We start from the raw sequence: 14,190 nt of genomic DNA on the forward strand, positions 1-14,190 counted from the left end.
GAAAAGAACTTCCTTTCTAAGTGATCGTCCTTTCTGTGTTTCAACGCTTTTACAGGCCAGTTTTCAGTGTGCAGAGAAGGTAAGAAAAAGCTGTTACATTGCCCTAAATTGTTCCTAAAATACAAAGGGGCTGTTTTAACAGCTAGAAATGTACACACCTCTATGCATCATATCCCTCCATGGTACCTTGTAATGTGGGGTTGGCTCTGCTCAAGGTGATAAACTGTCAGAGGCAATCCAGCTGTGTCTGAGAACATGGGATTTGGCCAAATAATTAGATTTTCATATATGAGGCCACTTAAGTATTCTTGTGGTAGACTACAGAACACTTTCAGAAAGGGATATAAACTACAAGAATTATAACCTGCAGTTGGTGGTTGTTCACAGTTCTATGCCTATTCGGTGTTTCATGAAAAGGACCGCAGTATTCCAGAAAATAAATTGGAAGAAAAAGCAATGAAGTAATGGAGATTGTGCTTTTGGTGTAACATCACCCAGTGTGCTGGAATATTTCTGACAGTTTTTTTTGTCTGGATTATCATTTATAATGTACTGAACCAAAGCATAAATTTTGGAGTGCATTTTTATGTATAAAAGACATATATGTAGTTGTCTCTAACAGACTAATACCTGTTAATAAGCACTTGGATGCTTTATAGGGTCTTTTTTAAGGAGCAGCCAGCAGGATTCAGTAACAATTGTACGAAATGTCAACAGTCAACATCAGTGCTATTTAGAACAGCATTAGTGCAAACTTCAGCCTTAAGGCTGTGTTTTTACAAACTGGATAAGAATTTATTAAGGCATCTTTTAATCTGCTTTCTTATGTCTCTAGTAAAGATGCAAATCACACTCTTTTGAAGGAAATGTGGCATTCAAATCTAGATTAACCCTGTGAATGTGCAGATTGAGTTTGCATACAGATTGCAATCTAAGATCAATTAATATGTTACATATAGCCGTATTTCCATACATTCTAATGTTAATTTGTGGATTGCCTTATTTTGGGAGCCAAAGGGCTGCATTCTTACTGATTTAAGTGGGAAAGTAAGAATGTGTAAATTGATATGCAGAGTGTGACAAGTTTATTTCTACTCACTGCAAATAAAATTGCTGCTGCTTCCCTTGTTTGGAAAGGATTAATTGGCTAAATGATGATGCAACAGTTTTACCAATTAAGATATATCCATCTTGCCTGAAAAAGCCTGTCTTATTAGCAAAGTTAATGAACACTGACTCACACTTTAGCTTTTCTCCCTTTTATTAGGTAAGAAATTATCATTCACCTCTAACTCAAATAAAAGGTGCATTTTAACAATGAAGAAAATGTTAATGTTTTTATATGGAAATGATCCATGAGCTTACGTGCTCAGTAACTGGGTTATTAATCTCACTTGGTGTTCGGTGATGAAAGAAAACCCATCAAGGTCTTTAAAACGTAAACTAATTATATTTTATGAGAAGGCTGGGAGAAAAACAACATGTTTGGGGTGAAATTATATTTTCAGTTCATAAGAATAGTTTCATGAACGCCAAATGAAAGAAACGTTTGGGTTTGTAATGCAAGGTTCAGTTATTCCAAGCACCAGCTGGAGTTTTTCCTGTGGTCTGGGCATTTATTTGGTCTCTCTCCTGCACAGGTTTTCTAGTGTCTAATAAGAGCTGTGCTCACACTGCATCCTTTGCCTTATGGAAACACTATGAAGGCTTCTCTCCAGTTGTTTAACCACGGAGGAGTTAAACTCTTGCTGAGACCTCTCCTGCTTCTTCAGTTGGGTTGGAAATAGCCAGCAGGTTTTGAATTTGTCAGGTGAGATATACACAAACAGTGTCACTTCGTTAGAGAGCTGGATAAAGGCAGAGAATAAGCACTTCTTTGTGTACTAGTGTGGGTAAATTTCTTTGTGACTGTAATTGTGAAGTGCTGCTCTGCAATCAGTAAGTGCATAATTCGTACAGTTCCTGGAGAAACACCAAACAGGTGATGTGCTGAGGGCTTCTATTACCTCTGAAAAGCAGGGCCGTCACTGATGTACCTAGGTTTTGCGTAGAAGTTATTTTAAAGCAGAATCGCTTTAAAAATTGTTTTTTTCCTCCTCTGTTTTCTGCTTCTCCTGCTGTCAGCCTGTGCACTGAGTGCCAACACTGGTTGCTTGGAATGAGTCCTCTTCCTCGAGCGGTGGTGGCTAGCAGTATACAGTGATAAGACAGACTTCTCAAAATCTTTGGGGTTTTTTTTTCTGAAATGTAAAAAGCCTGCAGAGAGGACTTGTAAACCAGTGAGCAGTGTCTACAGCTGTTTGGTCTGGTGCCACAGGAATCGTCTCTTCTAGCCTGAGCAGCCTCTTCGACCTCCTGCAGCTCTGCCTGCTGCCAAAGCATGGTCAGTGGTAGCTGCTTTGGTGTAGGGCCCTGGTCAGCTGTCAGGAATGCCATGCTACAGTCACATAAAATTGTTCTCTGGGTCTTGTGGTGTGGGGTGTTGTCAGTAGCAGGGTCTCAGCGTGTGTTCAGAAGAGACCTCCTGCTGTTCCCAGGGATGAGTCCCATTCATACCGCTCCCACAGACTGAAGGACTTAGTCAAAACTGTCTTGTGATTCTTCATTTTTAGGGACATCTCAAGTCAAACATGTCATTTCTGCAAAGCTAGATTTCACCAGAAGTCTCCACAAATGCTGCTATACTGGGCCTTCCTTTGGCTGGCTGTGTCCCTCTGTGTCCTTTAAGAAAGTTGAATTCATCAAAACCAAAATCAGTGCAATATCATGGCAATAACTTCAACCACAAAAAAGATCCAGAAATCACATGATTTGGCCAAAAAAAGCCAGACACATCTGCTAGGGCTATCTTGTGCCACTTAACAGCTGCAGAAGCTAATTGGTCAGGAGGGACTTCCCAGATTTTGTCTGTATGACCACAGCAGGGACTTGAAAATTAAATCCAGCAGCTCCTGAAAAACTCCAGGTGATTTCAGGACACCTGCAGGAAGTATTTTTCCAAAGCACTGGTACATCAAAAAAACATCTCCTGATGAGCTCTGACTTGTGCCAGGCACTGTTTAGTTCCAGTTTTTACTGCCCAGAGGTTAAGCTGCATTTAAGTGGGCGAGGGCCCTCCAGGGTGAAGACCAGTAGCACGTCCTTCTGTCTTGAGAGAAATAAAATTTCTAGGACCCAATCCTACTATTACTTGAGCAGATTTTTAAATGGTTACATTTTTTTCCTGCTGTTAGAAGGCCTTTCTAACTACTTCAGTCAGGTTCTATGAGTTTTTAATTGCACAAGGGACTGAGTTAACAGTGCATTATTTTTAATCAGTTTATTTTATCTGGCTGCAGTATTCTGAACGAAATTATACCTCCATCACCAACTAATTACTGGTTTATAATAATTTCACAGTGTGGAGTCTCCAGTAGTCCAATATGCATTGCCCACAAATCAACAATGCACTTTGTCACCTCAGGGGTATTGGTTGTATGTGGTGTTGGCTGAGTTTCAGAGCACCAGATGAAGAAACCAAGGCTTATTTCCCTTGAGTTTGAATTTGCATGATTAGTTCTCTGTGTTACCCTGAAAATGGACATTAACTATCAAAAGAGAATTGCTTTCAGACAATTTGCTCTTTGCTTCCCTGCCTCTAAAGCACCTTTCCCTGCAGGCAGCACCATATTTCAACAAACTTGCTGTTTTGGTAACACAGTAGGCAGGGATGTCCCCATGCAGGTACTGTCAGCAATCATGAACAGTCATTTTATATATTGGTACGGGAAGGCCAGATACAGCTCAGGAATGCTGAAAAGTGTTGTTGATGAACAATGTGCACCACCAGAGCTAGCAGCCAAAAAGCTTCCGATTCCCCTTGTAGCTAACAGAACAGGGAATCTCAAATTTCTGAACTTCAGCTCTTCTTGCTAATAACCCCTCAATGTCAATGCAAGTAGTATTTCTATCCTCTGCTGGAACACAGCATTATTTGTAGGAGCTGTTTGGTAATGCTGTAGAACAGCTGAAAAGGAACAAAGCAGCTGTGTCTGCTGTGACAGTAATACCCACCTTGATCACTGATTTATCCCTTCTGCAATCACCTCTCCAGCTGCTTGTATATGCACCCTTCCCCAACAGATCCTTCCTCCTGGAAAGTGCTGAAGATCCTACTGATGGGTTGTCTTTCAAACCTGCCTTCCAGAAACATGGTGCTGGGGTCCTAGCCCAGTGAGGGTTTCCTGCCCGCAGCCTTCGCTTTCAATCCGCACCACTGGAAAGACTGGCTTGTGGAACCAGGGGAACCTCAGTGCCATTCCCAGTGCATAATCCATCATATGGCTATCGGTCAATTTAGTATGGTCACATTCTCGCCTTGCTAAAAGCAGGTGATGTAGAAGCTGTGGGCTGCTTTTCATGGTACTCACATAAGCATTCACACACTTGCTGGGAGGAGTGACTCAGGCTAAACTGGACAGTTCAAATCCTGGTAGCAAAAGAGGCAGGCATCAGTGTAGACTGTCACTGGCATCGGTGTCCAGCATCCAAAGAGGCTCATAGTGCCCACGTTTAAGTCAACCTTGATTAAAACCAGCATGGACAGCCTTTTTGTGCTCCAGTCAAACCTCCCACCTTAGCAGAAACGTGCTTGAAGACTCCTGCATTTTAGAATGCAACTATACTTCTTCAAAGTTAACAGTGAATAAAAAGAACAGTTGTATATAATGAGTGATCCTGATTACTCGATTGACCAGCAGGAAAAAGAAAAGGAGTGGAGAGCTGAAAGAGCACCCCTGGGTATCAGCATGAAGCCTCAACTGATGTAAACTGATCCAACCCTCTCTTGAGAACACGTAGAATTTTTAATGTTGTGTTGTTTGTAGTTCACGTTTAGGAAGTAAGGGAATAAGAGGTTCCTATGATTTCAGTGTTACAAATGAGTGTCAAAAGGCAGGACTGCTGGCCAGATCTTCAGCCAGGTGCTCAGTAATGCCAGACACAGACATTTAAAGCTCAAGCCAGATCTCCAGGATGTCTGAATTATCTACATTTCTTTTAATTCTGGTTTCTGAGCTGCAGGTTATGCTCAGAGTCCATTCTCAAGCTTTTTCTGAAATTATGAAAGTTGGAACCTTAATTTCAAATATGTTATATTAAAAACTCTGTTGCTTAATCATCCGCAGAACAGTCATTTATAACAGCACCAGCACTGTGAGGCTCCAGACTGTTACTGCTGGTGTCCCAAAACTGATGTCAATAAAGATGAACCAACTTCACCTGAAGGATGGTTTAGGGTCTGGTCCTGTTTTTATGGGAAGAATCGAGCCTCTGAAAAATCACCATGTTTAGCTATATTTCATTCTTTCTGCCTGTCAGTGTTTGAAATTACTGGCTGTCATCCTTGATGTTTTCTGGTCCAAAGAAGGTGCAATAAGGGAGTAGCAGGCCTCATGAAAGCTTCAGCAGAATACCTCTGTAACAATTAAGCTGTAAACAGCAGAGTCTGTGTTAACATTAAAACTGCTTTTCTGCCATTTCGTTTGGAGATGCAAACACTATGTTGGTCAGAAGAAATTCCCGGTCACTTCTGGCCTGGTTGTGATAATTGTGGCTATGTCTAGCCATTGTTGGATTCATTACCCTGATGTATTATTTAGAAGATTCTGTTTATGCCAATGGGCAGAGAAAAGGAAAGTTAGTTTTGCAAAAGTGATGTACTGAATTTTCTTCAGAAGTTTTGAGTTTTGGCTCTGATCTGACTTGGCTGAAAAACAACAGGCATTTTTTCATGGACATCAGTGGCATCAGTATTAGCCCTTTTCGGCTACGATGTTTCTTGCTACGTTAAACATTTGCCATTGACATAATACTATATTTAAGGTGATAGATTGGAGCTTGGTGCCGGAGAGATCACTTCATCCTGCTAGGCTGGGATTACACAGGAGGGACCTGACAGTAGCCTGCTTTCTCTGGGAAGTTTACTTTGTTCTGCTGTTAAATGCTGTTAAATGTTCTCTGTTAAATCCTGTGTGTTTATAATGGCATCAGATGCTGCTGCGAATCGCTGAGGGAGCAGATGGCAAGGAATTCAAGTACCTAACACCCTTTGATGCCCCTGGCAATGAAGTATCAAAATATCTTCATAGATTTGAGCCAAAGAGCTACGCCAGAATGCAAACAAAGGAATCTTTAACCTCAGACATTGCAGCAACATGCTGATTGTGGACAGTCCTCCTTTCAGTCTCTCAGACCCCCCAGGTTGTTTGCGCTTATTGCTCTGGAGTGTGTTAGACTCCCAAAGGGACAGAGCAACATTACTAATTTATACTAATCACTCTAAAAATAACAAAAAAGCTGTGGAAAAATATCTGGGAGGAGGCAATGGAAAAGCACAACTATCCTATCTGCTCTTCCAACCCCGCAAACATATCAGATCACAGTGAAAATGTCCTTTTTAATGAAACATGGTGACATAACTTTGTAAGTACCCTGAAAGATGTCAAAATTTCCCACTCTCTGTAGCCATGACATCTCACAGAGGAGAAGTAAAGCTATTCATGCACTTTTGGAAAATAAGTGACGAATTATTACTGCGATTATGTTTATTATTTAAGTAAGTGTCTAGAACATCTGTTCCAGGAGTTGGAGATCGATGTACAATTGAGTGTCACCACTAAGGTGGATTTTATGTATTAGATTAAAATAAATATTCAAGGTAGGGAGCATACATCATGGGAGAAAGCACTTCCCAAAAGGATGAACTGAAAATTGATAAAGTCTATGGAAATGGCCTAGTTGAAAAATATTTTCAGAAAGGGTCTCTTCATCAAATCAGAACAATCCAAGTCTGATAAAATGTAAAGAAGATGAGGGGGGGGGCATCTGTGATGGAAAGATATGCCTGTGTTTGATCACTGGTTTTTTTTGTTTTTAAGCAAAAGTTACTGGATGAGACTGAACACATTGACCATGCAAGAGGTCATGATAGTTTCTCTTATCCTTAAGACAAGTGAATATACTAGTCTGTTAAGGTATGTGAATGTGAGGAGGTGACGTTGGCAATCTGATTTCAGGCCACTGAAAGTAAAGAAAACCAGACACAATGATACAAAGACAAAAAAAACTATTTATATCAGCAATTACTTGTTTAACCTTCAGGCAGAACTCAGATCAGTTTAAAGTAATTTGTATACAGCTCAGCACTGGCAAGTCTTGCATAGGCCTGGACTTATGTCTGGTTTTGTGATTTCTACATTTGCCTATCTCTTATCTTGTTCCCTTTGAGTATTTGCTGCACTTGCTATGTGTAATAGAAACAGTGTCCATAAATACTCAGCGGAAGTCTAACAACACAAAGCTTTCCACTAATAGCAATGGAATAATACCTTCTCGACATGGACCACTCTTGGAAGGCCTAGTTACAGACAAGATACCACAGGTGAATTCTTACACTGCCAGGAGTAGGACAACCCTGGAGTTTCATGGAAAAGATCCTGACTGTTTTAATTTTATCACTCACTGGAGTAACTGGTGCTTTGTCTTCACCCATGGTAGCCAGATCTCAGAAAGTTACTTAGCTCTAATGGACTCTGCTTAACCTTAAAAGATTCCTGGTCACTTGCAACACTTGAATCGCTGAGTACTTGAAGGAGTGCTGCCTTTTACAAATATTCCCCAGAAGAGTCTTCTTCAAATACATTCTTCCTGTGACTGACATGTAACAGGACAGTTTTGCATGTTCTTATGTTTTACTAGACACTACCAGGGAGATAGTTTGTTTCTTATAAATGTCTTTCTCTCTTTTCTCTTTGCTTAAAGATAGGATTATACTTCTGGTTTTCTTCAGCGAGAAAGGCCTCACTGTTTTTCTGACCCATACAGTCGAGATAACCTGTTTTCAACTGTTTATTTGGGGACTTCACTGTTTGTTTGAGGAATTCTTAGCATCTTTTCTTTGATGAGATTAGCAGCAGCAGCTCAACTCTGAACACATCAGTAATTATTTCTAACGAAAGTAGCCTTATCCACATCTCCAGGTAAGGCTTTAGTTCACATCGCAGAAAACAGATACTGCTTTATGTAAAATCTGCAGCTGTACACCTGAACAGATGTCTCAATGGCTGTTAGCAATCTCAGACTGGAGTTATTCTGATTTAGATCCTGATTATGATTTAGACCAGCCTTCAGCTGCTGAAAGAATTTCTCTGGAACTGTATTAGTTTCTGTCTAATCCTTTTAGCTGCATTCTGTACGGGCAAGATTTTTGAAAAAGGTTATAGATATTTTGTGTGACCAACATTAAACACCATGAGAGGTGTATGAACTTATGGACCCCATGTGGAAGGTGTCTCCAGACAGGCACCCAGAATTTCTAGTCAATTTTAGAATTTGGCTTGAGTGATTTCATTAAAAGGCAGCAATTCATATCAGAAAGCTATCTGATAAAAAGCTAACTGTCTCTGAGCTATGTATCTAATGCATTTTGAAAGCTTTTGACTTAATGTACTTTAGTTTATCTGCAGCTACTTGAGTAATGTAAGAGGGAACAGCTTGTTTCCTTTGGAATGGAGATACTATTTGTGAAATAGCCTTTCCAGGAGTGAGTCACTGATGAAAGGAGGAAGCTCATTTAATATGCTCCCGTGAAAACTGCGAAGAGAAAATTGAGTTTTTGGTTGCCTGAAAGAAAACTGAGTGTTGACGAAGTCCAGTGGCAATAAATATGGGATCTTTAGTTGCCACATGAAATAAATTCTTTCCTTTTGTTCTAATTTTGATGGCACTCAGAGCAAAAGATAAGATCTGGATAGTCAAAGGTTCAGCATCTCAGACTGATGAGCCAAACTCGGTCCTTTCTAGAAGCAAGTACGGTATGAAGTGTTTGATCCAGTCACATGTGATTAACTCTGAAGAAGAGCCATCTCCACAGTAGCAGGGGACCTGGCAGTAGAGAGTGCACAGATTGCAAGTCCAGGCAGTGGGACATCAGGTGCTCACCCGGAATAGTGCTTTCCCAACCGTGTCCTGGTCTGGCTGTGAGTCTGAGGTGGAGCCAGACACCGCTTCTGCTTGTGCGCACCAAATGTGCCTCTGGACTGCATGCACAGGCGCAGAGGGGACCTCCTGTGAGGCGCCTTTCACCCCAGCGAGCTCAGACGACAAGTCCTGCATTCTCATGCTGGCAGGTCGTGCTGCTGTGAGAACACATGAAACCTGCAGGCCAATTTCGGCCCTGGAATTCATCTCCACTGAATTCATTTGTTGGCTGTCTGATCAGCACTGTTGGGATAAGCCCTGTTGGGATTTGCTGACTTCAACTAATAATTGTGGTGATAGTTTTATTTTAATTACAGTCAAGGTCAGAGGCTTCATCTAGGATGCTTGTTATTACACATGAAGCTTTATTAGACCCTTCTTATTAGAGTCTTTGTTTTATAGACTATATATCTGAAGTCATGAAACCATTCAGAAAAAAGACCGTCTCTTAGTTCCTAACTGTGGAGTCCTGATTGACTCATGACAGCTTCCATTCAGCAGAACATGACATTATGTTCTAATGATTGGTTTGCTTGTAGGAAAATAGATCATCTTAATGATCTCAATAATGAAAAAGCTAAAAGTAAAATCTCCCTTAAACCTTTGAATTAGAACCTTAGCAGAGAAATAAGGGGGGAAAAGGTTTTTTTTTATTTATAATATATGAAACTCAAATTTTGTAGGAATTCTCTTGAGCTGAAAAGGAGACACTTTTTTTTTTAATGTAAAATAGTCAACCTGACTCTGGAATCAGGAACCCATAAAAGATTGGAAACTGACGGAAAGGTAAGGAAAAGAACATGGAGCTATGACATGTCTCAAAGAGAAGTTCTTCAGTGGAAGACCACCAAACTCCTGTAATGACATAAAGAGAAAAATTTTGTTTATAATGGTGGGGTAACTTTCTATTCTTCTAGCAGCAGATAATTTATACTCCCTAGCATTGGGAAGGTAAGAAGAAAAACAAGATAACCTGGAAAGCTGAGTTTACACTAAGTTAGGGGAGAACACCAGGAGAGCTGCCCTATTTTTCTGATGGTCACAAAACAGTGGACATACATAGACTTTTTGCAGTCTTTTTGGCAAGATCTCTCAGCTGATGTGCTGAGGAACCAGAATGATACTTTCTGTTTCTTTGAGAGCACTTCTGTTCACACCTTTACCATGAAAATGCTGTTCTTGGAAGAGTAGATCACTCCCAGCCATGCACACTCCCAGTCAGTGTCTTTTATGATACTCCTACAGCACCACATAAAGCTGAAGGTTTAACAGATGACTCAGTTTCAAATCCAAAGACAAAAATCGCATCCAAAGTTTGACTTCAGTCATTTTGATTTGCACCTGTCAAGATCTTTGCCAGAAATATTTCATGTCCAAAACAAGGAGCCATCAGTAGTGAACCTGTTAATGATATAGGAACTGACATGGATATCTCTCCATCAGCTCTGTTTCTGGTCTGTTGATTATTATCTTCTTATGCAAAATGCCAGATCAATAGACTTGACTTTCCATTCCTTGCCTTTACCAATAATGCCTTTCCTAATTCAACTTATTTCCGTCTTACACTGCCACCTTGCATGTACTGTCCACCAGCAGTACAGGCCTCAGTCGCTTGCTTCTCCATTTCTCTGAGCAGTGTCTTAGCATGAACCTTAGGGTATTGTGACTCCTATCCCCAACTGAAATTGCTCCTGTTGGGTACACAGGTGTGGAACAGTCTGTGAACTTTTGTAGCTCAGTGTTCAGTCGGAACAGGACTGAATACTTGCCCCTGGCCCTTTGCCAGGCAGCTGTACACTGGTTCTGACAGCATTTTAGGCTTTAAATTCTTTCCCAGCAATAGTTTATGACAGTTTCTTTCTCTTCCTCTTTTTTTTCCCAAGACCTATTTTTCTGGGGTTACTCATGTTTATTGTATATATGTCTTTTTAAAGGAAAATAAACTAAGGAAAAACTGTCTCACATAGCTGAGGTCACTATTAAACATTCCTTAATCGAAAGAAAAGATATGATATGACTAGCAGTCCTTTACTTTTTTAATTTGTTGCTTACTGCAATCTGGAAACAAGGTTGCATCACGCACATCACAACAATTATGAGCCAGACGGGACTAGCAGCAGCAAACGTGTTGTGCTGAAAGCACCCTTGTGTTGAGGTAAAAAATGCTGACCACTTTGTTAATATGAGAACATTTACCCCCACTAGGTCTTTCCTTTGTACGCAGTGACAGAAGCAGTTCATCAGAAATGACAGCTGCTCTCTAACCAGATGAAAAACTGGTTTCGTAATTGTTGCGCCAAAAAGAGACGACGGTGAACAAAGCTAGCACCAAGCCACAAAACTGAGGACACCAAGACCAAGGGACACAAAGTTCCTCTGTAACACAGTGTACTATAACACAGAGATACAAATTCTCATTTTCTGGACAGCAGGTAGCTCATTTCTTCATTGATTTTTTCCCAATCTCAAGCCCTTTCAGAGTACTAAAACATACAATAGGATAGAACTGTATAAAAACTGAATAGTACAAAAATTAGTATAACCCTTCTGCTAATAATGTTCCCTGCCTGGGTTAAGGAAACTGTCTCGGGCCTGTGTCAGTGTCCCTGCTTCCTTCTCCACTTGTGAAGACCTACAGACACTTGTGCCTGCTCTCTGCAGGGGGAGAATTTCATCTCTCCTTGACAAATACTTCCTCAGAAAAAAAATGTTCTGTTCCTTAAATTGCCTGTGTATTGAATTTGACCTGGTAAAGGATGGTTATAAGTGAAGGTGGTGAGCCTAAAGTGTTAGAAACTGAGTGGCAGGAGCTAGCTGGTTTTCCAGCCAAATGTTTTTTCTAGTGCAAGTACACAGTGAAAATATAAGAATTTGATATCCAGAGCTCCAAGTGGTCACACTGAAATGCTACTTCCTAAACACCGTTTGTGAGCATTTAATATGCAACAATTGAATTTACCCTGAGAGTGAACAGTATTTGCCATCTGAAATGAAACTCGTAAAAGAGCAAGATTATATCAACTGCTACCTTTTTCCTAAAGCAAAAATTATGATTTTCATTTGGGTAATTTTAAACCCTAGAAGTCTACTCACGAGAGCAGTAAACAATGATTCCAGTTAGCACAAGACGGATGTAGCACTGGCTTCCGTGATTCAATAACACTATCTCTTCTGCTTGCTGAATAAGGCCAGGGCCACGAATACGCTGCAAACACTGGCGTGGAAACCAGAGACCAGCTGGGATTCCACATCGTATGACCGAGCCAGTTGTTTAACTTCTCTACCCCAGCTTCTGCTCTTGGAAATGGGCTTTAACAGCATTAGTGTTATGTACGTTGAACTGCGGGTGGGACAATCAGCTGCTCTGTATTAGTTTGGCTCCATTAAATATAATAGAGACAAAATAGTTTGCAACAGCTAATGACATTTTTCTAGTCACTTGTTCTGATATTCCTCAGTGCTAAGCATTTGCATTTTTCTATGCAGTTCTCTTTTTATCCATAATGGAGGACACCTACCCTTGAGTACCAATCTCAATATACCACTTATGCCTTTACATACTACTTATGCACTTTTATCACTTACCAAAGATTTGGCTGACAGAAGTCTTTGGGAAGAGTCTTTTCTAGGACATAGCTTAGAGAGCCTCCCATACCAGCAGGGATACCTGCACCTCCACGCAAAAGTGAAGTAGGAAGGACTTGGAAAATCTTGGCTATTTTGCAAGGCCCCTGCTATTGTATTGCTGTCAGTGACTGACTGAGCAGCGTGCTCAGCGTCGGGTGCGATGCTCGCAGATTAATACAGCGCTGTAGAATATGTTTCTGCTGTTTCACCAATAAAATATCTATGTAAATCTTAGCTGGATTCAGGACTGCTAACACTTAAACAGATGCCAGGATCTCAGTCCTGGCCATCAGAGGCCACTAAGAGATTGTAGGAAGAACTGTCGTACAAGGACCTGGAGGCCTTGTTGCTCAGCATGCTTTCTGCCAGAGAGACAGCATCTGGGCTGTGGATTGGAACTTTTACTAAAAACAAAGCATCTGCTTAGGATTTTCAAACTTTCCAAGATTTTTAATACAATATTGGAATGAATATTGCTTTTGCTGCTGGTCTGCACTCTGAGGGGGGTTGGTACTTGCCAGCAACGTGCTGGAGCAGGTGCAGAGGGAAAACCCTTCATAGAGAGAGTTCCAGGATACTCTTCTACTGGTCCACAGTGCTAGGGAGGACTTTGTAATTACACTGTGCAGTTTGGTACAGTTAGCCAAAGACAGACTGTCAGCTTGTGTCAGGGTTTAATGGTCAAGCTGCGATGTTGCCTGTCATCCCTTCTGCACGGACAGTAGTAAAAGCTCAGGTGTAGCCCAAGGGACCCAGCTGTCTGTGTCACAGGGATGCAGTGAAGGGGCTGAGGTAGGCTTTGAATCTGCTGAGTTTACTGTAATCTTGTGTTCCTCTTGACAGGGATTTTGTGAGTGGCAGTGGTAGCTTACTCCAAAGCTGTCTTCTTTCCTCAAGTTTTTCTCAGTCCCTCTGGGCTTTATCAAACCCACCTAATACCATCATATCTTCCCCCAGTCCAGACAATCCATCGTTCTGTGCCTAACCTCGTTTGATTCTAGGGTACACATTGCTGTGGAAGGAGAAACATTGGAAGGAAGGAAGGAAGGAAGGAAACATTGGTGAAGGAAACATTGGTGAAGGAAGCCAATTTTGGCTTAGTAACCTACTTCCACAGTGCTGTGCAACTCCTTTAAGTCTTGAGCTGGTTTGTCTGCTGCAGCTGCTCATGACAAGCTAAGAAAAGTCATCTGAAAATTCACCCAGTACACATCTTCAAGTGCAGAATTCTGGCACAGAGCAGTTCTGCCTGCTCAAAGAGGTTTCAGGACACTACTGGATTCAGCACTGATTCTGCTGTGAACAGGCTTTTCACTGACCTTTCCGGAGCTTTGACGGCAGCACTTCCCCAGATTCAGGGCTTCATTTTAGAGCATCAGCTCTCTGCTGAAAGCACACCCTGAAAACAGGTGGTAGGAGTTCTTCAGAGGGAGCTCCTCAGTCAGGCTGTATATATTTTCCTTTCTCAAAGAAAAGGCTAAGCACGCTAAGCAGAAACTCAGCAGGACCTGGGAGGCACAGCCTCACAGAGAGGCAAGATGCTGT

Source organism: Opisthocomus hoazin, chromosome 9 (genome assembly GCF_030867145.1).
Source record: "Opisthocomus hoazin isolate bOpiHoa1 chromosome 9, bOpiHoa1.hap1, whole genome shotgun sequence".
Lineage (NCBI taxonomy): Eukaryota > Metazoa > Chordata > Aves > Opisthocomiformes > Opisthocomidae > Opisthocomus > Opisthocomus hoazin.